The following is an 11,556-nucleotide window of genomic DNA, read 5'->3' as shown; positions in this document are numbered from 1 at the left end:
CTGCATACCAAACGACCCCATAGTGATCAGATTCTGAGGTTATATTCTTACTAACAACGAGTAGAATTCGAAGTTATCCTTGATCACAACTCAAGGTTGTCTTTTTTATGAGGATGCTTTCGAGTTCATTTTATCTTCTTGGTTCAAGCCTGGTCTAGCCAGGTTTACGTTTTTGCTTAACAACTACCTGTTAGTATTCAGGTCTTGTTTTGGTTAGGACCAGGTTTTTATTTCTTAATAGCCCACCTGTTATCATTAAGACCTCGTACCTGGTTGGGACCAGGGTTTTATAGCTTAATAACTTACCTATTATTATTCAGGTCTTGTACGTGGTTAGGACCAGGGTTTTATAGCTTAACATTTTACATGTTATTATTCAGGCCTTGTACCTAGTTAGGACCAAAAACTTATAGCTTTAATTTTTCATGTTAGTTTCTGTGGATGCTAAAAATCCACCAAGGAAAAAAATGTCTGGTCCCTTATTGAAGTAAATGGCTAAGGGGCACCGAAGGTGTTAAGTACATGATAGAGGTAGATGGTTATTACATGCCACCAAGAGGCCTCACGAAGTCATTCCGTGCTGTGAATATGGGAAAATTGTTAAAGAAGCAAGGCAACTGAGAAGAGGGCCTCACGTAGTGCCTCGCAGAGTCTGAGGGCCTCGCATAAAGAGGCACTAGCCACCTGCAGGCACAAGGGTGCGCATCTCCTTCGGACTCCTCGTTCGAAGATGCTTAGGTAGGCACATAGGCGTGCCACCTCCCTCGGACTCGGCCAAGGGCCTCGCATAGCAAGGCCCAATCCTTATGTGCGGGTGTGAGGCCTAACGATACCTTCATCCCTTCAAGACCTCGTCATGTGCAGAGGCGGTCTAGTGAGGCTCTCAGCTCCTCAGTGGCATAGGGGCAGGTGCCTTGCATCTCGGCACAAGGTCCGCGAGTTTCATTGGCGTGCACTTGCATGACCCTCCAGCGTACCCTTATGCCTCGCATAGCGAGACCCTAGATGATAAAATGATCTTGCAAGGTGCCTGTATGCGCGAGACCCTCTAGCCTAGTGTGCTGCAAACATGTTGCGCCTCCGCGAGACCCGCATGCCTAGCTAAACCTTCTCGCCTCACGCGCTTCCATCATGTCGTGCCCCTGTGAGGCTTGCGTGCTCAGCGAGACCCTCTCACCTCGTGCGCTGCCACCACGTTGCGCCCCAATGAGGCCCGTGTGCCCAGCAAGACCCTCTCGCCTCGTGCACTGCCACCACGTTGCGCCCCTATGAGGCCCGCGTGCCTAGCGAGACCCTCTAGCCTCGCGCGCTGCCACCACGTCGCGCCTTTGCAATTTTCGTGCCCAGTGAGACCCTCTCGCATCGCGCGCTGCCACCATGTCGCACCCCTGCGAGGCCCGCGTGCCCAACGATACCCTCTCACCTCGCGTGCTCCTACCATGTTGCACCCTTACGAGACCCTCTCGCCTCTCGTGTATCCATGAGGCATTGCGTGCATCGATGACCTCTCTCTTGACAAATTCAATGGAATCATCTTGTTAGGTTCCCACTAGCAAGAGGCACCTCACACGTAGGTTCCAAAGGAATTCCCAAGTATGCTTACTTAGCCAAGTATTGAGGAGCTCAAGACATAAATACACCCTATTAAAGTGGTGGAGTGGATGGAATTCATGTACAGGCATGGAAGGTACAAACAAGACAAAAGGAACCAAGGTAGTGTACAACACCAATACCTTTCAAGTAGTGGCCGTATAAGAATGGTACATGGAAAGTACCCCCTTAGCACGCCTATGAGGTTTGTACCCGAAAAGTAGTGGAGGTACGACATGGTACCATGGCAGGAGTACTTTTGCAGACCCCTGACACATAGTGGAGCCGACCACCACTCCTCCGACAACACTACAACCTGCAGTCTGGATATGCAACTCCTTGTCTCTTTGGGACCACAATGTACCAAGAGCCATTAGAGCCCACCTATATATAGAGCCTCACTTCATCATTGAAGGGGGGTTGGAAAAATGATGTAACATGAGACTAGTCTAAGAGCAATGTAAAAGTTCTCTTCTATTGTTCACTTGCAACTTCTCTTGAAATTTCTACAAGTTCTTTTGAGTTCGTAAGTCTCTAATTAAGTCTTTGAGTTTTCCATCCATTTTTCGTTGATGAGTTTTTGCCGTCAACAGTTTGGCGCAGTCTGTGGGAAGGACCACTATCAAGCCATTGTTCTTCCATCAATTTTGACAAGAAAAAATGCCAAGGTGTTCAAAACACCTACGAGAATCTCAGGATGCTGAGATCCACCTTGACAGAGGCCAACCAAAAGCCTCTAGAAGAGACCCTCCGCCACCAGAGAAAGGAGGCATGCCAGAGGAACATTCAACCCATGGAGAGGAGAAGGAGGCATAGCTCCCGGCAGTCCAACCTAGGGGAGGTCATCGTGAACCATCTACGACCCGTGTGGGTGGCCTGAGTACGCACCCTCCTCCTCAACCACCGATTTCACCGCACTCCGGCCGCCGGGATCAATGTCCCTCGCACATGCTCGACAACAGTTTCCAGGTGCACTTCGTGAGTCCCAGCTCCAGAACTCGCTTTTACAAGAATGAGATACGCAAGTTGCGCATAAAAAATCAAAGGCTAGAAGCCATAATAGAGAGCATGCAGGAGGTGTTTAGTGACCTGCTACAAGGAAGGTCAAGCATGCCTCTTCCCCAACATAGGAGAAAAAATCATGCACGAGGAGAAACCACCATACCCGTGAACAGTGACAAAACTGGGCTCTCCACTTGTTGTACCCTCACCCAGAATGCAAGGAAGATTGTACACCAGTGACGAAACCTGGCGCGAACCCCACCTACGGGAGGTGTGAACCCAAGACTACCTCCACAAAAGCTTCTCCTGACTTGAGGGAGAAATTTAACTCGAGAGGGTCCGAGGTAAAAACCACACCCCTCGTAGCTCTCCCGAGGGACACAACCAAATCAAGGGTTCAGTCTGAGAACCCACAAGACTCCTTAAGCAAAAAGAGGAGGGAACTAGACATCGAAATGCAAAGCCATCGAGGCAAGACTATCATTGCACCCGAGGGGCACAGAGATGATGAAGAATTTGACCATGATTCGCCCTTTGCAAGGGAGATCCAGGTTGAGCAACTCCCCACCAGCTTTAAAGAGCCACGCATGACTCAGTACGAGGGTACTACGGATCAAAAGTATCACTTAGACTCCTTCAATAACTTGATGAGGTTAAGGGGGGTCAACATCAGAGCAAAGTACCATTGCTTTGTCGTTACACTTAAAGGAGTTACGTACAAGTGGTTCAAGAGATTAAGGCCACGAACCATCAAGTCGTGTCATAAATTCTCTGGCAAATTTCTTCAGCAACACCATGTAGTCTGTGATTACGCTATGCCAATTTCCAGGCTCGCTAACATAAAACAAGGAGTGAATGAAAGTCTGAAGAGCTATATCCATATGTTCAATAAGGAAGCAACAAAATTGAGAAGTTCAACTAAAGAGGAGCTCAAGATGGCTATTACAGTCGAAATTCATCCAGGAAGAAAGTTATGGGGTAACATGCTCAACAGAGAGGTTACAAACTTAAAGGACTTCTTCGAAAGAGCACGGAGGTATATACATGTGGAAGAGGGCCATAAGAGCTTGCATGTTGAGGAAAGTGACCCTTCCTCCAATCACCCTTCTACCAATACGTCTGAAGATTCCGTGTAGAAGAGAACGTCGTGAAAGAGGAGTCGCTGATCAAGTTGAAAACTGGAAGAGGAGTACAAAAAGGCTTTAATGAAGAAGCTAGTAAGATTCATCAAATCATCACAATCGGCCTCCATAAAGATCCAAAGAAGTTGCCTAGCTGATTCCAGAGACCTAGAATTGTTAAAGCATATCAGAGAGAAGGAAAAATGAAGTACTTGGCAAGAAAGATCCAACAAACCACTTACGAGGTATTGGAGCCGACCTCAACATGCACCTAGCCATGTGCAAAATATGTGCCTAGCCTCGCGAGCCTCAACATGCATCTCACCTTGCGCAAATTAGGTCTCCAACCTCGCGAACCTCAACAGGCACCTAGCATGTGCAAAATAGGTGCCTAGCCTTACGAGCCTTAACAAGCACTTAGCCATGTGCAAAGTAGGTGCCTAGCCTCACGAGCCTCAATAGGTGCTTGGCCAAGTGCGGAACAGGCATCTAGCCTTGCGATATACATATATATATAAAAGTACTTATAATACATATATGTGAGAATGGCGAACCTTATGAGACACCATTTGAATCTATAAGGACTAGCTACCCTTATAAAATCTAAAAAAGTCAAAAGGTCTCTCAAAAGTGACCTCTTCATGAACAAACCCATCCTGTAAAGGGACCACGTCGTAGAAGATGAAAGGGGAACTCAAAGAGATCCCCAAGCCTAGATCGACCGAGTTACCTTACCTAGGGAAAAAGGGTCTTGAAAATAGGTGTTCGCAAGGTTTCACAAGGACCATCTCCCTATAAGGGTCTCGACTCGAGGAAAGATCACCTCAAATACCAAAAAAGGGTCTCAAAGAAGACGCTTATGAAAAGGGTCTCAAAGAAGACGCTTATGAAAAGGGTCTCAAAAAAGACGCTTATGAAAAGGGTCTCAAAAAAGACGCTTATGAAAAGGGTCTCAAAGAAGACGCTTATGACAAAGGGTCTCAAAGAAGATGCTTGCAAAAAGGGTCTCAAAGAAGATGCTTGCAAAAATAGTACTATGCCTAATGACGAGAAGGACGATTCTCGCAATAAATAAAACGCACGCGTAAAAAACATATAAAATGATAGCAAGAGCCCAAAGGGCCAACATATCCTTACAAGTAGTTAAGGTGCACCAACAGACACGAATCACACACAGTAGAGAGGTCCAAAGAGAACCCTTTCAAAATAAAGGGGTGCTAGTAAGAGACCCGCGTGCCTAAAGGCACATGATAACAATCTATGACAAGATAAGGATAAAACATAGCAGAGCTCATTAAAAGTTCCTCATGAAGAAAACACGAAATCCGGAAAAACCTCTCAGCTTAAGTCAAGACCCATTACAACCAAATCAAAGTAAAAATAAAGAAGTTTTCCACACATGGGACCAAAAGATGAGGAGGGAGAAAACTTCATGGTCGGGGACCAAAAGATGAGGAAGGAGAAAAATTCAAGTCGCGCACACTCCACTTGACAACCTTAGCATCCTTGCGATCACGAAATAAGGAAAAGTCGGGGGCCAAGATTCTATTCCATATAAGAACTTTAGCTTCTGCTCTTTTCTTACTCTTGGACGGAGATGGAGTCTTCTCTACAACTGCCCCTATCTCGTGTGTGGCCTCAACAAACTGTTTCTCAAGTCCCCGAATCTTGGCAACAAGCTGATCATTCTCCGCCCCGGCCAAAGGTAGATCTTTTGTTGACATCACTTATACATCAAGGGTATCAATCGACAAACAAGTACTGATAGACCTCCTGCTCGAGTCGATTTATTGGTCAAAAAGAGCAAGCCAACAAGACGAAGGGGCCGCAAGAAAGAATGGCTAAAGCCCTCTTCACTCTGAAATCTGACAATCGCTAGATACACGTAAAGCACCCAGGGTAACAACTTAAGAGCACCACCCAAAGCAAACCATGTCCGAACAATGCTTCTTTGGCTCTTGGGGTAGGAGTGCCTCAAGCTTCTTCCTGAGGCACAACATTTGTACAACAATGACACTCTTGCGATCTATTAAGAAGGATGATTGGTAATAATTAAGCTTCAAAGGAGTCCTAAGGATCACCGCCCATGCTTTGAAGACACAATAATGAAGAGTCTACTAGAGCGCCTAAAGGCCCTCTCCTAGAATGGGGGCAAGTGTGGATGCTAAAAATCCACCAAGGAAAAAAGGTCTGGTCCCTTATTGAAGTAAACGACTAAGGGGCACCGAAGGCGTTAAGTACATGATAGAGGTAGATGGCTATTACATTCCACCAAGAGGCCACACATTTGCGAGGCCCCAGGCCTCACGAAGTCCGTACGTGCCATGAATATGGGAAAATCATTAAAGAAGCAAGGCACCCGAGAAAAGGGCCTCACATAGTGCCTCGCAGAGTCCAAGGGCCTCGCATAAAGAGGCACCAGCCACCTGTAGGCACAAGGGTGCGCATCTCCTTCAGACTCCTCATGTGAAGATGCTTAGGCAAGCGCATAGGCGTACCACCTCCCTCGGACTCGGCCAAGGGCCTCACATAGCAAGGTCCAATCCTTATGTGCCGGTGTGAGGCCTAACGAGACCTTCATCCCTTCAAGACCTCAGAATGTGCGGAGGCGGTCTAGTGAGGCTCTTAGCTCCTCAGTGGCATAGGCGTGGGTGCCTTGCATCTCCGCGCAAGGTCTGCAAGCTTCACTGGTGTGCACTTGCACGACCCTCTGGCATACCCCTAGGAGTCGCATAGCGATACCCTAGATGATAACATGATCTTACGAGGCGCCTGTATGCACGAGACCCTCTAGCCTCGTGTGCTACCAATATGTTGTGCCTCTGCGAGGCCCGCATGCCTAGCGAAACCTTCTCACCTCACGCACTGTCACCATGTCACACCCCTGTGAGGCCCACGTGCCCAGCGAGACCCTCTCGCCTTGCGTTCTGCCACCACATCGCGCCCCTGCGAGGCCCACGTACCCAGTGAGACCCTCTCGCCTCACGCTCTACAACCACATCGCGCCCATGCAAGGCCCGCATGCCCAGCAAGACTCTCTCGCCTCGTGCGCTGCCACCACGTCGCGCCCCTGCAAGGCCTGCATGCCCAGTGAGACCCTCTCGCCTCGCGCGCTACCACCACGTCGCGCCTTTGCAAGGCCCACATGCCTAGCGAGATCCTCTCGCTTCGCGCGCTGCCACAATGTTGCACCCCTTCAAGGCCCGCATGCCCAACGAGACCCTCTCGCCTCGCGTGCTCCCACCATGTCGCAGACCCACGAGACCCTCTCCCCTCTCGCATAGCCATGAGGCATTGCGTGCATCGAGGACCTCTTTCTCGACAAATTCAATGGAACCATCTTGTCAGGTTCCCATGAACCTCTTGAGGCATGTAGCTCGCTGAAGAGGCCCTATCTCATTTTGGGGGAGGTGCCACCAGCATGATGCACCTCACACGTAGGTTCCAAAGGAATTCCCAAGTATGCTTACTTAGCCAAATATTGAGGAGCACAAGACATAAATGCACCCCATTAAAGTGGTGGAGTGGATGGAATTCACGTACAGGTATGGAAGGTACAGACAAGACAAAAGGAACCAAGGTAGTGTACAACACCAATACCCTTCAAGTAGTGGCCGTATAATAATGGTACATGGCAAGTACCCCTTTAGCACGCCTATGAGGTTTGTACCCGAAAAGTAGTGGAGATACGGCATGGTACCATGGCAGGAGTACTTTTGCAGACCGTTGACACATAGTGGAGTCGACCACCACTCCTCCGCAACACTACAACCCGCAGCCTGGATATGCAGCTCCTTGTCTCTTCGGGACCACAATGTACCAAGAGCCATTAGAGCTCACCTATATATAGAGCGTCACTTCATCATTGAAGGGGGGTTGGAAAAATGATGTGACATGAGACTATTCTAAGAGCAATATACAAGTTCTCTTCTATTGTTCACTTGCAACTTCTCTTGAAATTTCTATAAGTTCTTTTGAGTTCGTAAGTCTCTGATTAAATCTTTGAGTTTTCCATACGTTTTTTGTTGACGAGTTTCTGCCGTAAAAAATTTCTTAAGTTTCATTTGGAATCATATTCGACAACCCGAGTTATTGTACTAGCTTGGTTTTCATTTTCAAATTTCACTTTTATACTAACTTGAATTTTTCAAAGTCTAGTTGTGTTATTTTAACTTCCAAGTACGTCTAATTGTTTCGTTAATTATCACAATCATTTTGCATAATTATTTAAACATACAAGTATGATGAGCTTATATATGCTCGCAACTCATACTCTTTTATTCATAGAAGCATGGTAGGCTTAAAATATTACTTAAAATTTTGTTGCACAAAAAATTTGTAATATTGTGCCTTTTGATACTTGGTTATCTCAACACTTTAGCTTTTTTCCAAAAGTTCAAGACAACATTTTAAAAAAAAAGTTGTGTAGATTTTCTCCGAGCTCATGGTATGGTTATATCCAACACCTATATGCCCCAAAGTCACTAATTTATAAATGTTGGGATATTTTTAGCTTGGGTTTGAGCTAGTTTTATAATGCAGAGTTCGAAGTTGTCATCTATCCTGATTATAATCAAAATTCGAGGTTATCTTCTTTTTTGATAACGATCAGAATTCGACGTTGTCCTTTTTCCTAATTAAGATCAGAATTCAAGGTTATCTTCTTTTATGATTGTGATCTCTTTATGAAGCAGTCTTTAACAGTGATCCCTTTGAGAAGCGATCTTTGTTCAAACCCCTAGCAGATTTGGTTATATCAGGTATGTGATCAGAATACCCCCTTAAGGTCTATCTTCAGGGTTCGACTCGCGAGTTGATCTCTGAGGAGCATCTCCATATATTCTCCTTCAAATTGGGAGCCAAATCTTCTCTTGTCTCCTTGATAAGAGATTACCTCCGTAAACCCTGAGCTGGAGAAAGGTGTCAGATTGGAGATGAAAGGATGAACAGATAATGCTAATAGAGTTTTTCAAGCGAGTTTACAAGCTTGACATTTTTTATCCCTGTTCGCGCCTTAAAAGTAACCTTGGGAAAAAAAGTCCCTTGGTTAAATACATCCTCTCTTTTCTAGCTAATGATATTAGCACATAAAGTAAAGTACCTTTTGGGTTTGAACTCTACCTTAGTGAAAACACTATGAAGCTTAAATCGAAATGCTAAGGTATTCTTAAAAGATTGAACCCAACATTCCTAGTGATAAAAATTGGTAATGTCTCACACACCTCTATCTGATTACTTAAAGATTTCCCAATGTTCGCACCTAGCACTATTAATGGCCTTGTGCTTGATCCATTCATGAGCCATCCAGAGAGAAAACTCCTACTCTCTTGATAGGCAGCCCACCTCTTGGTTCACATAGGTGAAATTCTTACATCATCTTTGCTACCTTGAGAAATGCTTGTTACTCTTAACTAATATTCATTAAAAGCCTTAGGCTTAACCCTCACTTCGGTAGCAACCAACATTAACTCACCCTTGATGAGACTTTAAATTGTTAATGTTGAAACTATTCCTTTATCGAATGACTTGTTCTTACCCATTGAACTCTACACTTGATGTAAACAAGTTTTAAGTTGGATTGCTGTCATTGGGGAATCTATATATCAAGGAGTTTTAGTCTCATTCCTCTATTTGTGGAACTAACCAAATCTCTCCCAAGAGGATTGGCAAATAGATCCGCTAAGTTCTCACATGATTTCACATATGAAATTGATATGATACTAATATCAATCAATTCTCTCACATAGTCATGTCTTAGACATATATGTCTAGACTTCCCATTGTAAATCTTGTTGTCAGATCTAATCAAAGTAGCTTGATTATCACAATGTATCAAAATCATCGATACATCAATTGCGGTTCTTGGTATCTCCAACATGAGATATCTTAACCATTCGACCTCTTTGCCTGTTGTCACTAGAACTACAAACTCAGATTCCATGGTTGAGTGACATATACATGTTTGTTTCTTAGAACCCAAGAAATCGCACCCCCACCAAGGGTGAACACCCAACTAGTTGTGGAGAGATTATCTCCTACACTGGATATCAAACTTGTGTCAGTATCTCCCTCAAGTACCTTAGAAAAATTAGAATATTGGAGGCATAAATTTTTGGTCCTTGTAAGGTATCCAAACACTCTTTCAACTGCCTTCCAATGTAAGATACTTGGATTACTAGTAAACCTACTAAGTTTACTAACCGCAAATGCAATGTCTGCTCTAGTACAATGAGCAGCATACATCATACTCCCAATTGCACTTGCATACTCTAGTTGAGCTACCTCACTCACTTCATTCTTTTCAAGCTTTAGACTTGAATTGAAGGGTGTGTTTTCCTCTTTGATATTGAGATGGCCAAAGTTTTCAAGAATTTTCTCAATATAATGAGCTTGACCTAAGGCATAGCTATCAACACTCCTTCTAACTTTAATACCTAAAATGGTATCAACCTCTCCACGGTCCTTCATCTTGACGTTAAAAGATAGAAACCTCTTCATTTCTAGTATTCCTTTCATGTCATTACTCAATATCAACATATCATCAACATATAGACACATTAAGATGACATAGTCATCACAAGTCTTCAATTATAAGCACTTTTCTGCATTATTGTGTCTAAACCCATCCAAAAGAATGACCTCATCAAACATCTCATGCCATTGTTTAGGTGCTTTCTTCAAACCATATAATGATTTAACAAGCCTACACACCTTATGTTCATTCCCCATTAGAACAAACCCTTCCAGTATTTCCATGTACACCTCCTCATCAAGGTTACCATTTAGGAATGTCGTCTTGACATCCATTTGATGGACATATAGGTTGTGTATTGATGATAAGACAAAAAACAATCTTATAGATGTTGTCCTTGCTACCGATGCATAGGTATCAAAGTAATCTATGCCCTCCTTTTGTCTAAACCCTTTGGCCACCAATCTTGCCTTATAGTATTGAATGGTCCCATTAGTATTGTACTTATTTTGAAATACCCACTTACACCCTATTGGCTTTGATCCTTGTGGTAGATCAAAAATCTCTCAAGTGTTGTTTGACATGATTGAATCCATCTCATCATTTATTGCCTCTTTCCAAAAGTTAGAGTCTCTTGAGGACATAGCCTCTTGGAAAGTCTTCAGATCATCCTCCACTTGAGTTACCATAGGATACTTCTTATTTCTCCCTTATGGTTTCCCTTTATTAGATAAAGAATCTCTAATTGAGAGGTTTCTTTTTGTGATCCTATCTCTTTGATTCTTTGGCTCTTTCCAGGCAATATAAGTTGCTCTTCAACCCTGGAAGGTAACTCCTCTTGAGTTCTTTCCAATGAGATTGGTTCTTGAGACTTATTGTCACTATACACCAAACTCTCAAAGAGCTCCACTTCTCTTGATTAAATTATCACATTAGACTCCAAGTCTAATAGCCTATAGGCCTTGCTATTTGAGACATAGCCTACAAACACACATTCGATGGCCCTTGGACCTAACTTGGTCCTTTAAAGCTCAGTGCTCTTGCAATAAACAAGACACACTGACACTTTGAGATATCCTAGGTTGGGCTTCTTTCCCTTCCATTTCTCATAAGGTGAAATTTGATTCTTCTTTAGAGGAATCCGGTTTAGAATATGATAAGTGGTAAGCAAGGCTTCTCCCCATAAATTCGCATGTAATAGCATAACATTATTCATTTCAACATAGGTTCTATTCTTTCTATCAGATATACCATTTTTTTGGGGAGTATAAGGGGTTGTACATTCATGTATTATGCCATGCATCTTACAAAACACATTAAACTCATTGACAAAAGTATTCTCCACCCCTATCACTTCTAATCACTTTAATT

Source organism: Humulus lupulus, chromosome 4 (genome assembly GCF_963169125.1).
Source record: "Humulus lupulus chromosome 4, drHumLupu1.1, whole genome shotgun sequence".
NCBI lineage: Eukaryota > Viridiplantae > Streptophyta > Magnoliopsida > Rosales > Cannabaceae > Humulus > Humulus lupulus.
Note: the sequence above shows the minus strand (reverse complement) of the source record.